The sequence below is a fragment of the Pinus tabuliformis genome, chromosome 9, assembly GCF_031772625.1.
Source record: "Pinus tabuliformis cultivar Carrire ecotype Pingquan chromosome 9, CPIR1, whole genome shotgun sequence".
Taxonomy (NCBI): domain Eukaryota; kingdom Viridiplantae; phylum Streptophyta; class Pinopsida; order Pinales; family Pinaceae; genus Pinus; species Pinus tabuliformis.
The window spans coordinates 341485252-341502812 of NC_142307.1; positions in this window are offsets into that span (position 1 = coordinate 341485252).

Consider the following 17561-nt stretch of genomic DNA (forward strand, 5'->3'; position numbering starts at 1 on the left):
CACCTTCCATACCACCAAGAAGATTTAGTATTCACATTTTCACAAAAAAGGGACAAAAAGGAAAAAGATTTATTGTGTTCATTCATGTGCACGGCAATAGAATGTTTAGTTATTTCAGATTGCATGCCTAGGATAGTTAGGATTACAGACATGTTAACTTAGAATTCTTCTGAAGCAATATATCTTAGCAATTAGTTAGATGAGTGCTGTGTTTAAAGCATTGATTTCAGTCTTTCATTATTGTAGTAGACAATATTTCCATTCTTCGAATTAGGGTAAAATTCCGCTTTCTTCATCAGTAATCAAACTCATTCTGAATCAATAGAAGGCTGGTTTGAGAAACCACAGTGGTCTATCGCCAGCTCAATAGTGACAAAGAGTGGACCCATTTCATCTTCTTGTGTATACAACACTGCCACCTCCAAGTATGTACGAACCCCGGTTTCATAAAGTAAAGTTGGTAGCCGGAGGAGTTGCATCATTCTTGATGCAATACTAGTGCTCATCACTTTTTGGTGCCGTTGTCAGGGAGGTGTCTAAGTAAGATGTGATTTCTGCTTCTTTTCTTCCATTTCTTATCTCTTTCATTCTTCTTTTAGCTTCATTTTTTCAAGAGTAATTGTAAGTTGGTTTTCCTTCTTTTCCATTCTAGAAGTGAGATTTCATTCAACAGTTAGTATCCATTAAGTTTGTTATTTCAATTCTACAATTAGTCTCAAATCTTGACAAAAACACAAAACAAGACAAAAACACTTCTTTCATGCCTCGTAGGAATAGGGATAACTTACAAAAATTCCTGTCGAATACCCCCACCACTTCAAATAGCCAACCTTCCCTCTTCTTCGTGTAGAAATTCCCACTATATATCAACAGATTATGCAATAAACAAAAGCAAAATACAAGATCTACTTCTACAATAAACTTTGCGGAAGCTTAATCAATTTGAGCACAATCAATGAGAACACATATAACTGAGAATGAGAAATCAATCACACATAAAATAGAAGAAATAACCCAGGGAAAGCCTCAGCCTAAAACCCCAATCTCTGTATTATCATACAAGTGGAAATCTTGTTCAAGTTACAAAAAGAATCAGCACTCAAGCTATCCTGCTCTCTCTGCAATCAAACAACACTGCTCATAGATAGTCAAAGGCTCTCATAACCTTATCTTCTACCCTCCAAGCCTCCTATTTCCTTGTGCAGTTTTTCCTGGGGTATAGTGCTTCCACTTGTGTGAATTTCCACCTCACACTACTCACTTGGCTCAGAAATAACTGCACAAACCTGAAGGAGATAAATCCTTCTGCATGGATGAGTTTCCTTTATAGGAAAAATTCATCCAACTGATAGTACATTGTCCCTCCTTTGATCTCAACTGGGTCTCTAACAGAACTGGCATGCATGAGTTATTTATGAGATAATATTCAATTATCTGAAGTGCAACGGTTACATGCATGCATGCATTAACTAACTGAACTCACAATTAATTCAAAAAACTGTTTGAATTAATCTAACTAGACTTGACTCAGTTAACTAAGTCAACTAATTACAACTCAATATTACAACTCATCCTTATCTCTTTAACTGATGGAAAAATTCCTCAATTAATGGAGAAACTATTACATGTTCCCACATAGACTTCATGTTTGATTTTCTACAACTAATTAACTCAAGATGAATTAATTAATTATTTTACAAATAGTTGCTAAGATCAAATTCGAATTTTACTTCACTATTTTAGTTTAGGGACTAACTAAAATAAGAATCTATCCTGAACTTCTATTTTTAGCAATTCTATTTATAGCACTTCCATTTTTCATTCCTTGCTGCTATGTCCAACACTAGTACCCGAACTACTATTTATAGCAGTGCTATTTTTAGCACTTCTATTTTTAGCATTTCTTGTTGCCATTGTCAACACTCCCTCTCAACAAGAGAGGCATTCAACTCAAACCTAATCCTAAACCTTTGGAATGTTCTGCATGCAACACTTCTACCAAGTGTTATTGCTCCAACAACTCTAGAAGCAAAAAATCTCCCAACTGACCTTCTAGTTGGGCTAAAAACACCCTCTGATGCTAAAGCTCCCTCTATCGCTGACAAGTTCTCCCTCTGTGACCTTTGAGCTACTACAACACTCCATGCATCTCACACCGTTGCACACCTCTCTGTGCCATCCTACACTAGTGCAACACTCATGTGCCTCTCGCATTGTTGCAGCTTGCTAGCTCTGCACTGTCTTGGGATTCCTACACTATAGCTCTCTCTTTCGCTCCATCTACATCTGTCTCTACCCACTCAGCCAGTCCTGCTACTCCTCGTTGGGGCTCCCGCAGTGAGGTCTAATCAAAGAGGTTGGGTACCTCAATGATCCTGCCCCTATTCCAACCTACTTGAGACTATCACTCCACATCACCCCACCTCTGATCTGGAGGTATGGATGCATGTGATCCCTCTGCCCACTTGGCTCAAAATTTCCCCCTACTAGAGGTCTCTGCATGAGTGGATGCCTCCACTTGATCTCCTCTCAGCTTCTCCAGTTGTGGCTTCTCCACAACCTCCTAAAGCTACTTCACCAATTGTGGCTCCTTCATAATTGTGTGAGAGTTCTTCTGGCACTGCATGTTGAGAGGTAATGTAATCTCCCTCTCAACCACCAAGTCTCCATCAATTGTCTTACTCCTCAAGGCTTTGCATGCATCTTGAACCTCAAGAGCATACAGGTTCTTGACTCATGAACCGATTTGCTTCACCTGTCTTGTGGTGATGTATCGAAGGAAAACCTTTCCCTTACTAAAGACTACATCATAGCCTTTGTCTTCGAGCATTGTGATCGACACCAAATTTTTCCTCAGTCGTGGTACATACTTGATATCGGTTAAGGTAATGCGAGCTCCATGCTCCCTCTAAAAAACAACTATGCCTACACCTGAGACACTGTACTTTTCATCATTACCCATCGTGATCCGCATCTAGAGATCCTTCTCCTCCAAGGTACTAAAGAAACTCTTGTCACCGGTCATGTGGAAAGAAGCTCCACTGTCAAGAAACCAACCACTTCCCGCCATGGATGAAACCATGCATGCAAAAAGTGTGAAATCCAACTTGAACTATGAGGCCAGTGCCTCACCTTCTGATCCTTCCACGGATCCATTCTTGGATTTCCTCGGTGGACAATTTGTAGCAAAATGGTCCACTTCATGACAATGAAAGCATCACACTTTCGATTTGTCAAACTTCTTCCCACCATGGGAAGAACTCGATTTTGGATGAGAATCCTTCTCCTTTTCTTTCTTCTCCTTACTCTCTAAGGCACAATTTTCTTCATCCTCCTTTGATAATGAAGATCCATCTCTGGTGCTTCTTCTTATTTCCTCCCGCACCAGATTTGACCAAAGTCGTTCCCAATCTGGCAGTTTTTCTCTTCCATTAACCGAGTCTTGCTAGTTGTTATCACTCCAAGAAACTCTCCTAGGTTGTAGCTTGGAGATGCCTGGTAACATATAGTCTTCGATATTGTTCTCTGAACTATTGGAATAAATGATGGTTTGGATCAAGTTAGATAACCATTTCAACTCTGTTTTTACTCAATGCATGCATGAACACTCTCACCAATGCAAGGATTTAGACCACTAATGCTCAATAAGTTATAAATTCAATGGATAGATGGAGAATACTGACTACACCAGTAGATTGCATATATAAACATACATCAATGGCTAGCTACAGGTAGCAAAAGAGAATACTGACTGTACTGGCAGATGCATATATGACCACATATGGATGGCTAGTTATAGGCAACAAAGAAGCTTACAAATCTAATATATCAAAGCAAAGATAAGATGACAGTTATCTAGCCTTGGACACAAAGAGAACATGAACAAACTGTTCAAGTGCAAGCATAGAACAAAAAAAAGAATGGACATTGAACATATAATGGCAAAATAAGCTTATATTGCTAGAATGAAGATGAGAAGCTTGAATGAATAGAGGAGGAATAATCTCCAAAGGTTGAACCTCTATCACATATTAGTTTCAACTATTTATAACCTGTTTGCAATGCTCCTGAGCTCTCTAGAAGGATCGGAGTCTTAATCTGCCTGATGTGCATTGTTAACTGATTTTATGCCCTCTAGGCAAGCATGGGATCGGCTTTTTCTACTTCTGATAGCAGAGTAACCAATTTAAGATATTTTTGATGGTTGGTTGCATTGTCTATGTTTTTGATGCTCCCTGATCTTCTTTGATTTGGGTTGCAGCATGTTGTGGCCCTTCCAATGATTTAACAAGGCATGTTTCTGTTATAGCAGAACAACGCTGCCCCTGTGGTGGACCTCTGTTGAAATCAATGTGTATTTCTGTTTTAAACAGAAAACACAGTCATCACTACTAAATCCCACCTTCTCTGTCCTTTCAGACTTAAAAGGTCTTTAAATATAGTTTATTCTTCTGTCAAGTCTGCCCTGGTTGCCATCACAATTCGCAAAAGCTTGCATCCTGTGTGTTTTCCTTATATTTGGAAATCTGTAAAAAAAACTAAAAAACATGTGAAATTAGCTTTGGTGGACCTGAAACAGCATATATTTTAACTCTGAAACCCTTTCGGATCCAGGCTGTATCGCTATCGACATTATCATGTGTTCCTTTGTATTTTGTTTAAACAATGAAATACGTTAAAATACATTAAAATATGGCATTCCCCGGACCTGAAATAATATATAATATCATTCTCGAACCCTTTCGGGTCCGAGTTGTATCACTATTAGCACTATCATGTGTTCCTTTGTATTTCGTTTAAACAACGAAATACATTAAAATATGGCATTCACATGGACTTCAAAATTTATATATTTCAACTCATAATGTCGTCGGGTCCGGTTAACGGGTCGTTGTCACATATATGTAAAGGCCTCGCCCCTTGGTCAGCGCTAATGCAATATTGCGATGTGATATGATCGTAATCGCATATCGCTCCTACCACGAGCTGTTTGTAAGCACTCCCTGCTATCTCCGATAGTGATCGCCGATCAAAAATGTCGAATCCCTTGGGCTCGCATCGGTTTCCATCGATTTCCGCCAATTTCCTATGCCGATGCGACCTACCAATCAGATCTGGACCGTTGATCAGCTAGATCTGACGGTTGTTGTGATTTCTCATTTTAAGCCTCTGACACATGGTTTTTCACTGATTTTTCAATGTTTTGGACTCCCGATAGTGTTCCTCCTCCCCTTTAAGGGCTTTCCTCCTACACTAGTTCTGATTTTTTAATGATCTTTAAGCAAATGCTGAAGATTCCAATGCCATTAATGGATCCATTAGCATGTTTTTAAGCAAATTTGGAGACTTTTAGAGCCTATATGACCAATTTGTGGGCCTTTTCTCAGCAAAGCTAACAGTAGCTATGCCAACTCTTAGGAAGACCAAGGAGTGCAAGACTCACCATGTCATCATCAGCTGTCATGATCCCTACACTTCCAAGCTCATCCCTGCAGGTGGTGAGCTTGTTCAGATATGTAGAGATCGTGTCGCCCTTTTCACTCTTGATTTTCCGAAGCTTGTCTTTTAGTGCCAACTTCCTTTGATCGTTGCTATTCTGATATAGATGTTTCATTGTTTTCCACATTGAAAATGGTGTCTCCTTCCCATGGAGGCTCAGGACAATGTGATCTCGAACTTTAGGAGGATTCTCCTTGCGCTAGCCACACATTTCTTCCATTCCACAAATTGAGTAGCATAAGTCGGCTTGGGGACTTCTTGATCAATGAAGTTGTTTAGACCGTTATCCTCTAATATTGCTTCAATTCAATCCTTCCAGACTATATAATTCGAGCTGGCATCAAGGGCATACTCAAGTATTAAACTGCTAAATGCCATTGGTGAAATTGAGATGTGATAAGAACTCGATTTCTATATTCAGGAACCACAAACTTTGAACTTCTCCCTTCTTGTATACTGTTCTTCGCCTTGATCACCTTTGCTCTGATACCATGTAGAAATTCCCACTATAGATCAATAGATTATTCAATAGACTAAAGCAAAATACAAGATCTACTTCTACAATAAACTTTGTAGAAGCTTAATCAATTTGAGCACGATCAATGAGAACACATATAACTGAGAATGAAAAATCAATCACACATAACACAGAAGAAATAACCCGGGGAAATCCTCAGCCTAAAACCCCAATCTCTGTATTATCATTCAAGTGGAAATCTTGTTCAAGTTACAAAAAGAATCATCTCTCAAGCTATCTTTCTCTCTCTGCAATCAAGCAATACTGCTCATAGACAGTCAAAGGCTCTCACAACCTTCTCCTCTACCCTCCAAGCCTCCTATTTTCTTGTGTAGTTTTTCCTGGGGTCCAGTGCTTCCACTTGTGTGAATTCCCACCTCACACTACTCACTTGGCTCATAAATAACTGCACAAACCTGAAGGAGATAAATCCTTTTGCATGGATGAGTTTCCTTTATAGGAAAAATTCATCCAACTGATAGTACATTTTCCCTCCTCTAATCTCAACTCGGTCTCTAACAGAACTGACATGCATGAGTTATTTATGAGAGAATATTCAGTTATCTGAAGTGTAGCAGTTACATGCATGCATGCATTAACTAACTGAACTCACAATTAATTCAACAAGCTATTTGAATTAATATAACTGGACTTGACTCAATTAACTAAGTTAACTAATTACAAATAAATATTACAGCTCATCCTTATCTCTTTAATTGATGGATAAATTCCTCAACTAATGGAGAAATTGTTGCATGTTCTCACATGGACTTCATGTTTGATTTTCGACAACTAATTAACTCAAGATGAATTAATTAATTATTTTACAAACAACTGCTAAGATAAAATTCAAATTTTACTTCACTATTTTAGTTCAGGGACTAACTAAACATGAATCTATCCTGAACAACTATTTTTAGCAATTCTATTTATATCATTGTCTAGTCTTTAACGTCTTAAATTGCTCTACATAAATTATCAATCCGGGTATCGTAAATTGATGAAGTGTGGTGCACCATATGTGCTTAGTTAACCTCTTTCTTACTTCGTTGTTTTATAGTTTTTTTTTTTTTTTTTTGGGTTTTGTTCTTGTTGATCTCCTAAAGTGTCTAATTCAAATCGAAATCCTATTCGTAAGTCTCTAGAAAGCAAGTATGGATATAGATTCTAAGGCAATTATGTCCTCTATAATGATTTCAAGAACTTAACACTTCAGAAAGTCTTAGAATATACTAGTGATGACAGTAATGCTTGAACAAGAATGGAAAATGTGCTACTATTTAAACAAGTAAATAATGAACTACTAATTATGAAACTATTATCTCTGCTGTTTTCTAAATATAGAAAAGCGATTTAAACTACTGCACTCAAAGAAATAAAAAATTGCAAAGAAAGTAAAACTAAAATCAAATTACACATTCATAATTCGATCCCTCACCAGTAGTCCTACTATGGCTTTCGGAGGTAACCGTCAATGATATGAGCAATTTAATATCTAATTGCAGAAAAGTAAAACTAAAATCAAATTACACATTCATAATTCGATCCCTCGCCAGTAGTCCCGCTATGGATTTCAGAGGTAACCATCAATGATATGAGCAATTGAATATCTAATTGCAGAAAAGTAAAACTAAAATCAGATCACATCAATTCATAGTCTGACCCCTCGCCAGTTAGTCTCGCTATGGCTTTCAGAGGTAATCATCAACAACTTGAGCAATCTGATATCTAATTGCAGAAAAGTAAACTTAAAATCAAATCACATCAATTCATAGTCTGACCCCTCGCCAGTTAGTCTCGCTATAGATTTCAGAGGTAATCATCAATAACTTGAGCAATCTGATATCTAAACTAACTAACAAAGAAAATGAATAATACTGAAATCAAAGCTAACTGAAATTAAAAAGCAAAAAGACAAAGTCAGCAGAGAGGTAAATCTCATGTCACTATTTGATGCAAAAACATGTAAAGAAAAACTAATCTACAATCAATCGGTTGAGCACACTTGCATGAATTAAAATTGCATGAATGGAAAATCTAATCTATCAAAATTGAAAGCAATCAAATAACATAATGAAATCAAAGCAAAATTACAACATCAAATCTACTCTACCTTACATTCTAATATGCTCCATGACACCTACTTCACATCTTCTTCCATGTTGAGAACATCAAAGCTTTATCCAAATTCTTCAAAATTACAAAGTACAACAAAGCTCTCCAAGGCTTTCCAAAGCCATCTCACAAGCTAACAAGCTTAAGAACTAACAAGCTAAGACCCACAATCTAAAAGACTAACAAATGAAGGAGAGAGATCTCCTATTTATACAAAAAGATGAGAAACCATCTCATTAATGAGAGTCCATGAATCTCTCCCTCTACCTCTAGAGTCCTAATCAAAATAGGAACTGATAAGACACATGTCTTCTTAGAGTTACAATATAATTAGGAGATGTGACACATATCCTCATGATCCCATGATTCTTTCCACTCAAATTCGAATTTGGCCTTAGAGTGCCACATAAGGGTCTTCTAGAAGCCTCCTTTCAACCTACACATGTCAACAATCTCAACCCATTTGTTAGGTATAAGCATATGCACATTATTTTCTAATTTTTAACCACAAATTAACTTAAAAAGCTTAGAATTAATAAAGTTTGGAAAAACATAAATGTGGCCCAATGATAATGAGAGTTGGATGAATGTGGTGACATAGTAGTGAAATGGAGGTGAAATGGAGGTGATATAATGGACATAATATTAAAAGTGTAATGGAAATGAATGACCTTTTCAAGACTCAACATACCCCCCAACTGAAGCTATTGCATGTCCTCATGCAATATATATTACATTAAGTCTTTTGATCCTTGAGCTTTGGCTTAACTTTGCATGATATCATTTGATAACTTCGTATTTTTGCAAAGGGTTTTACTTGAATTGCAACATGGTTGGTTCTTGTGTTACAACCAATTTTTTTTTGTTGTTGTTGAATTCTATTTTGATCTTTGAACTTTGCATAATGATATTTTGATTATTGTTGCAAAGCATATCTTTATTGGATTACATGATGGTTGGTTCTTGTGTGACAACCATGATTTTTTTTGTATCCAATTTATCCTTTAGGCACTTTTTCATAAGCCATTGTATGCTCATAATAACAATGTAATAGTTAATATATGTTGGAAGTATGTGGGTTCTTGAGTATGGTATGGAAATGACAAGATATGAATATGAATGTATTTCCCCTCCCCCAACTGATGGTATTGGCAATTTTAAGAAATGAGGAAGAGAAATGTTTTTCCCAACAATTATCATTCTAGCTTTTTATGGAATTATATGGTCAAAAGTTAGAAAATGATGTACCTTAACTTACCCTTTGGAATAGATGAGTTGTATGTGTGGTGGCTGAAAATTTCTGATCATATTCTTCTTCAAGTGGTTGAACAAGAGGAGTCATGTATAAAGAGATAAGATGACTTTCTATTGCTTCTACTAAAACTTGCTGAATCTGCTCCAAAATGCTGAAAATAATAGTCTTCGTGTCTTCAAAACTCATTGGCACAATTCCTACTATGTGAAAAGATGTTCTGATGTCGAACATAGTATGAAATTTTTGACTTAGTAGCCATTAATGGATGCCACTAGTCAACACGAGAACTCTCACCATTGATGACAATGAGATTCAAGATGCCCAAACACATCTTGCTAGGTATGAATGATTTTGCCGATATCGAGTCACCTAGAAGATCTGACGAATAAGGAACATTAATGTATTCCCATTGTTTGTCAGCATGAGAACTTTCCGTTAAGGCATGCAAGCCTCAAGGTGTCTTTACAATGATCTTAGACTCAAAGGACTATGGACTCAATAATTTGCATTGAAACAGGGCTTATTTGCGGAATGAAAATGTCAGGAAATGGAAGATGAAAATGGAATATGGCAATAGAGAACAGAAATAGCAATGGGCAATAAACATGTGAATGAGCCTCTTGCTTTTATTTGTGGGTTATGAATAGACAAAAAGAGATGGAAAGTGTATGTGAATGTAAATGGAAAATATGGAGGAATGAGATGAATGGTTTATTATGAAGTATGGATTTGATGGATGGATGTGATGGAGACAATAGTATCTGAAAGTTTTTCAAGTGTTTGGATCTGATTTTACATCATCATATTTCCTCTTTGTTGCTGATCATCCTCTTATGAAACAAATTGGTCTCTTAGAGAGACACCATTCTTTTGTAGTCATTTGTCCTTCCTCCAGGAACACGTAAAAAAAACTAATACTTCTTCTGCAATGGAATTTAAGGTTATCAGAAGAGAGAGGTGATCAATCTCTCTAGTTATCATATTTACACACAAAACTAAGAGTTTGTATTAATGAAACAAGACTTCAAGGGAAAAATCAAAAGAATTTATACCTGCTTTGGAATTGGTACCCCAAGTTGAATGTTGCTTCTTTTCAACAATTTATTCCATTATTTGCCATTTCAAACTCTAATGATGGATTTCTCATTGTGTAGATATTGTTGAGATCTTTCCAACGGTACTTAAATCATCAAAATCTGATTTTGTATGAGAAAGATAGGCTGACTTGAACAATGAGGTTTTTCTGGCTGCGGAATTAGAGAACAGATGCGGAATTGGACTTTAGCTGCGGAATGTGCACAATTTTTATAGCTAAAAATCTTGAATAAAAATTTAGCCATTCATTTTTCATCATCAATCCAAAATTAATCAATACCTTCAAAAAAGTAAGCAAATAACTTATTCATTTCATTGATTCAAAATTATTATTTTTTCTTGACATGTAGTGACTTAGTGTGGCGACTTAGTGATAACACACAACTTGACTTCTCTTTGATTGGGGTTTTTTTCATCAAATTGGATCAAATGAATACGACACCATCCATGTACTGACATTCCCCCAGCTACCCATGTGGCTTGTTTTGCTTGATGACACCTGCAACCTAGAGTTTAACAAAAACAGCTGCGGAAAGTTGAATCAGTTGCGGAAAGTGGCTGCATTCCGCAACTAAAAGACAATCAACCATTAGCTTTCTGCTTTAGTTATTTTCTTCATTGTCTGCATGTAGGAACTCTGTGAATGGTAGTGGAATATGAAGCAAAACAGTTTCAATCATAGAAATGGAATACCAGGGTACCTACTCTTGTGCTGCTCATTTTTTTTTTAAGATATACCCGAAGTGTCACTTTCCTACTGCCTTCTGAATCATAAACCTTGAAGATGAATTCAATCTTTTGGCTACTTAGTAATTAGGCACGGGAACAATTTTAGAGCACTTCAACTACCAAAAATATGCTTATGCAAGAGTGCAAATTTGCAAGAGCTAGTATGCAAAAATGATAGATTATTTTCAAGATCAAATGAAAACCAATGATTTCAAGAATACCATTATAATGCACTAGACTTTGATATGATTCAAATCAGCCCAAAGTTAGCATGCAAACAGTCCCAAAATCTCACTTGAAAAATAAACAAGATAATACTTATTGAGTCTTTAAGTGTATTAGGATTATCATAACTTATTTTCAGGACTAAACTTCGAGGATTACACTGTTGTAGCAGTTATATCAAACTTCTGAAATACACAAGATTGCTAAGGAAAATGAGCAACAAAGCTTCAAATTATAGTTTGATAAACAACTGAAGGCACATCATGATAAAACCTCCACTCCTTCCAATTTCTAAATCATAAAACAACCCATTTCCCTTTGCTATCATGCTTTTATTTTCTATTGTCTATGCTCTGCTCATCATAAAATATGGATGATCATCTAGATTGGCCAATTTTGTCTATCTCATTCACATTTTCACCAGCGAGAATTTGAAAGTACTATCTAAATCATACTTTGAGTCCATAGGTTCTGTAAGAGGATATCTTCATCTCCACGCTACCCATTACCGTAATCACCAATTGAAAACAGAGTTATGCTGAATGAATAATCCACTAATTATCTTCTTCACCACTCATTCGTTTATAAAGTTCATGTGAATGGTTTTTTTTTAAGAGTATAAAATGAGTAAATAAATATGATAATGATTTCATTCACGTCTTTGAAATCCACTCACATTCTCCTCTTTAACGCATTATAAAATCAAATTTCAGTGCATTGTACCATGCAGTTCTACCACCGAGAGTGATCACTCCTCCACACAGAATAATTATGCACACAAACTCCACTATCATAGTCCAAGCAATATGGATGTAAAAGAGTCATATTCACTTGGTTAAGTTATCCAATTTAGCTGTTAAACAGGTGGAGTGGAGAAGTTCGGTTGAAGATGACAGATCAGTTTGGAAGAGGCGTACTCAACTGGTTCACGTAATGGAATTAATTCACTAGCAAAGCCGTCTTCAATTGGGATTACAGGTGTTAATGAGTTTTATACAAATGGCAATAAAAGGTGGGAGACATGGTGGAGTAAATGCCAGCACATAATCAAATTAGAATTCTCATTTCTGAATTAAATCACAGCCTGTTTGTTTAATTGAAAATTCTATTTTTTTCGAGCGGAAAGCAAAAATGCACTCCAAAGAACAGAGAAATTCTCTTAAACCACCATGAATTTCTTCAAACGGGTTCTGAGCTATCTAATTGACCCTACTAGCGAAAAAACCCATGTTTTAGTTTTTTCAAATTCACCTACGTTTGGCCAAATCGTACTCTCAAAGTTTGACGTTTTTCTCTGTTTCGTGTTTTTTTCTAAATTGTTGTGGCAAATGCGTTTTCTTCAGGTTTGAAATATCTACAGTAGCCAGTGGCAACAAGTGAACATATTTTACAGTAACTATCCCATGTTTTCATAGAAACAACTAAATCTTTCACATGTTGAGCTATGGGTAGTTTTGCAATTTTCAGCACAGAGAATAGCCTCTGTTGCTTCATCGTCGATTGGATCAAGAACAGAAACAACTGCTGTAGCATAAGATGGTTTAACTTTTGCCTTGACTGGCTTTCCTTCCCTTCCTCTAGTGCAGCATTACTTCAAACAAAGGTGCACTCTCAGAATAATTTGATCAAGGAATTGTAAATCGATTAACCCCAAATTCTAAGTCAATGATTACATCAGACTCCTGAGAAGTTCTTGGTTGATGAATTTGAGCTTGTCAAAGATATAATTTGTTGATTCGAATGTGCTTTCCCTTTATTTTAAAGCCAAAATGAAGACAATGTCTACAAGTAGGGCAGGAAGAGTTAGAATGAATCCATTTGTCTACGCATTCTGTGTGGAAGCCATGGTTGCAATTCAGCCACATTGTGGCATCTCCTGTCATGAATTCTGCCAAATAGATAATGCATTCTATTCCAAGCTATGGCATAATTATTTGAGTCGATCTTAGTTAACTCCATAGATCTGCAGGCTTTTTTTTTTAAATGCTTTTGCAGGTTCGTTTTAAGGCCAAAGCTTGAACAGGGATGCAGATTTTCTACTGAGGCCACAGTGAAAGCTAGGATTGAAGATAGCCATAGATTGTTTTTCTTTTTTTTCTCTGAAATTGTAAATTTTTATAAGAAGGATTAATGATTTTCAATTTCAGGCAGCAAAGGCTTCAAGGAAAATATGCTAAAAACAGGACTTTGACTGAGGCCTTAGGCTGGTTTTTTTATCGATCTGAACTGGATGAGTAGGATAGGATCCATGTCGGGACAATTCTGGAGATGCCCATGTGGTCGGTTTCTTCATTGGACGCCTGTAACCTGCTAAACCTTGAAATCAACTGCGGAATTATCAACTAGTTGCGGAATCAGGCTACATTCCGCAGCTAAGTTGCAAAACCTTATTAAAATAGGATACAGTGCTTTGACGACCACTACAAACCATAAACAGTCAATCTTGGACAGTTGAACCTATCAAAGCAGTTGGGTTTCATTATTTATTTTTTATTTACTTTTATTTATTTTTTGAATCAATTGAAATGATGAAGTCTATTTTGTGTCCTTTTTTTTTTTTAACATAACAATTCTTGTTATGATCCTCCAGATCACACAAAGTGTAGGAGGAGAGCATACTCAAGAATTATTAATTTTTTCTTTACATAACAATCATTTTTCTGATCTTCCAGATCATAGAAATTGTAGGAGGAGAGCATACTCAAAAATTATTAAATTTTTTTAGATGTAAGAAATAAGGTCTCCTAATTACACTTCCCTGGCAATGGCGCCAAAAATATCTAGTCAATTTAACATCTTAAATTGCTCTACATAAATTATCAATCCGGGTATCGTAAACTGATGAAGTGTGGTGCACCATATGTGCTTATTTAACCTTTCTCTTACTTCGTTGTTTTATAGTTTTTGTTTTGTTTTGGGGTTTTGTTCTTGTTGATCTCCTAAAGTGTCTAATTCAAATGGAAATCATATTCCTAAGTCTCTAGAAGGCAAGTGTGGATATAGATTCTAAGGCAATTATGTCCTCTATAATGATTCCCAGAACTTAACACTTCAGAAGATCTTAGAATATACTAGTGATGACAGTAATTCTTGAACAAGAATAGAAAATGTGCTACTATTTAAACAAGTAAATAATGAACTACTGATCATGAAACTATTATCTCTGCTATTGTCTAAATATGGAAAATAGATTTAAGCTACTGCACTCAAAGAAATAAAAAATTGCAAGGAAAGTAAAACTAAAATCAAATTATACATTCATAATTTGATCCCTCGCCAGTAGTCCCGCTATGGCTTTCGGAGGTAACTGTCAATGATATGAGCAATTTAATATTTAATTGCAGAAAAGTAAAACAAAAATCAAATTACACATTCATAATTCGATCCCTCGCCAGTAGTCCCGCTATGGCTTTCGGAGGTAACCATCAATGATATGAACAATTTAATATCTAATTACAGAAAAGTAAAACTAAAATCAGATCATGTTAATTCATAGTCTGACCCCTCGCCAGTTAGTCTCGCTATGGCTTTCGGAGGTAATCATCAACAACTTGAGTAATCTGATATCTAATTGCAGAAAAGTAAACTTAAAATCAAATCACATCAATTCATAGTCTGACCCCTCACTAGTTAGTCTCGCTATGGCTTTCAGAAGTAATCATCAATAACTTAAGCAATCTAATATCTAAACTAACTAACAAAGCAAATGAATAAAAATAAAATCAAAGCATAACTAAAATTGAAAAGCTAAGAAAACAAAGTCAGCAGAGAGGTAAATCTCATGTCACTATTTGATGCAAAAACATGTAAAGAAAAACTAATCTACAATCAATCGGTTTAACACACTTGCATGAATTAAAATTGCATGAATGGAAAATCTAATTTATCAAACTTGAAAGCAATCAAATAACATAATCAAAGCAAAGCAAAATTACAAAATGAAATCTACTCTGCCTTACATTCTAATATGCTCCATGACATCTACTTCACATCTCCTTCCATGTTGAGAACATCAAAGTTTTATCCAAATTCTTCAAAATTACAAAGTACAACAAAGCTCTCCAAAGCTTTCCAAAGCCATCTCACAAGCTAACAAGCTTAAGAACTAACAAGCTAAGACTCACAAGCTAAAATACTAACAAATGAAGGAGAGAGATCTCCTATTTATACAAAAAGATGAGAAGCCATCTCATTAATGAGAGTCCATAAATCTCTCCCTCTACCTCTAGAGTCCTAATCAAAATAGGAACTGATAAGACACATGTCTTCTTAGAGTTACAATATAATTAGGAGATGTGACACATATCCTCATGATCGCATGATTCTTTCCACTCAAATTCGAATTTGGCCTTAGAGTGCCACATAAGGGTCTTCTAGAAGCCTCCTTTCAACCTACACATGTCAACAATCTCAACCCATTTGTTAGGTATAAGCATATGCACATTATTTTCTAATTTCTAACCACAAATTAACTTTTAAAGCTTAGAATTAATAAAGTTCGGAAAAACGTAAATGTGGCCCAATGATAATAAGAGTGGGATGAATGTGGTGACATAGTAGTGAAATGGAGGTGAAATGGAGGTGATATAATGGACATAATAGTGAAAGTGTAATGGAAATGAATGACATTTTCAAGACTCAACATACCCCCCAACTGAAGCTATTGCATGTCCTCATGCAATATATATTACATTAACTCTTTTGATCCTTGAGCTTCGGCTTAACTTTGCATGATATCATTTGATAACTTCATATTTTTGCAAAGTGTTTTACTTGAATTGCAACATGGTTGGTTCTTGTCTTACAACCAACTTTTTTTTTTTTGTTGCATTATATTTTGATCTTTGAACTTTGCATAATGATATTTTGATTATTGTTGCAAAGTATATCTTTATTGGATTGCATGATGGTTGGTTCTTGTGTGACAACCATGATTTTGTTTGTATCCAATTTATACTTTAGGCACTTTCTCATAAGCCATTGTATGCTCATAATAACAATGTAATAGTTAATATATGTTGGAAGTATGTGCGCTCTTGAGTATGGTATGGACATGACAAGATATGAATATGAATGTATTCCCCCCCCCCAACTGATGGTATTGGCAATTTTAAGATATGAGGAAGAGAAATGTTTTTCCCAACAATTATCATTCTAGCTTTTTATGAAATTATATGGTCAAAAGTTAGAAAGTGATGTACCTTAACTTATCCTTTGGAATGGATGAGTTGTATGTGTGGTGGCTGAAAAATTCTATTCATATTCTTCTTCAAGTGGTTGAACAAGAGGAGTCATGTATAAAGAGATAAGATGACTTTTTATTTCTTCTACTAAAACTTGCTGAATCTGCTCCAAAATGTTGAAAAATAATAGTCTTCATGTCTTCAAAACTCATTGGCACAATTCCTACTATGTGAAAAGATGCTTTGATGTCGAACATAGTAGGAAATTGTTGACTTAGTAGCCATTAATGGTTGCCACTAGTCAACATGAGAACGGTCACCATTGATGACAATGAGAGTCAAGATGCCCAAACACATCTTGCTAGGTACGAATGAGTTTTCCGATGTCGAGTCGCCTAGAAGATCTGACGAACAAGGGACATTAATGTATTCCCATTGTTTGTCAACATGAGAACTTACCATTAAGGCATGCAAGCCTCAAGGTGTCTTTACAAGGATCTTAGACTCAAAGGACTATGGACTCAATAATTTGCATTGAAGCAGGGCTTATCTGCGGAATGAAAATTATAGGAAATGGAAGATGGCAATAGAGAACAGAAATGGAAATGGGCAATAAGCATGTGAATGAGTCTCTTGCTTTTATTTGTGGGTTATGAATAGACAAAAAGAGATGGAAAGTGTATGTGAAAGTAAATGGAAAATATGGAGGAAAATTAAATGAATGGTTTATTATGAGATATGGATGTGATGGATGGATGTGATAGATATAATAGTATCTGAAAGTTTTTCAAGTGTTTGGATCTAATTTTACATCAGCATATTTCCTCTTTGTTGCTGATCATCCTCTTATGAAACAAATTGGTCTCTTAGAGAGACACCATTCTCTTGTAGTCATTTGTCCTTCCCCCTGGAACCTGCAAAAAAAACTAATACTTCTTCTGCA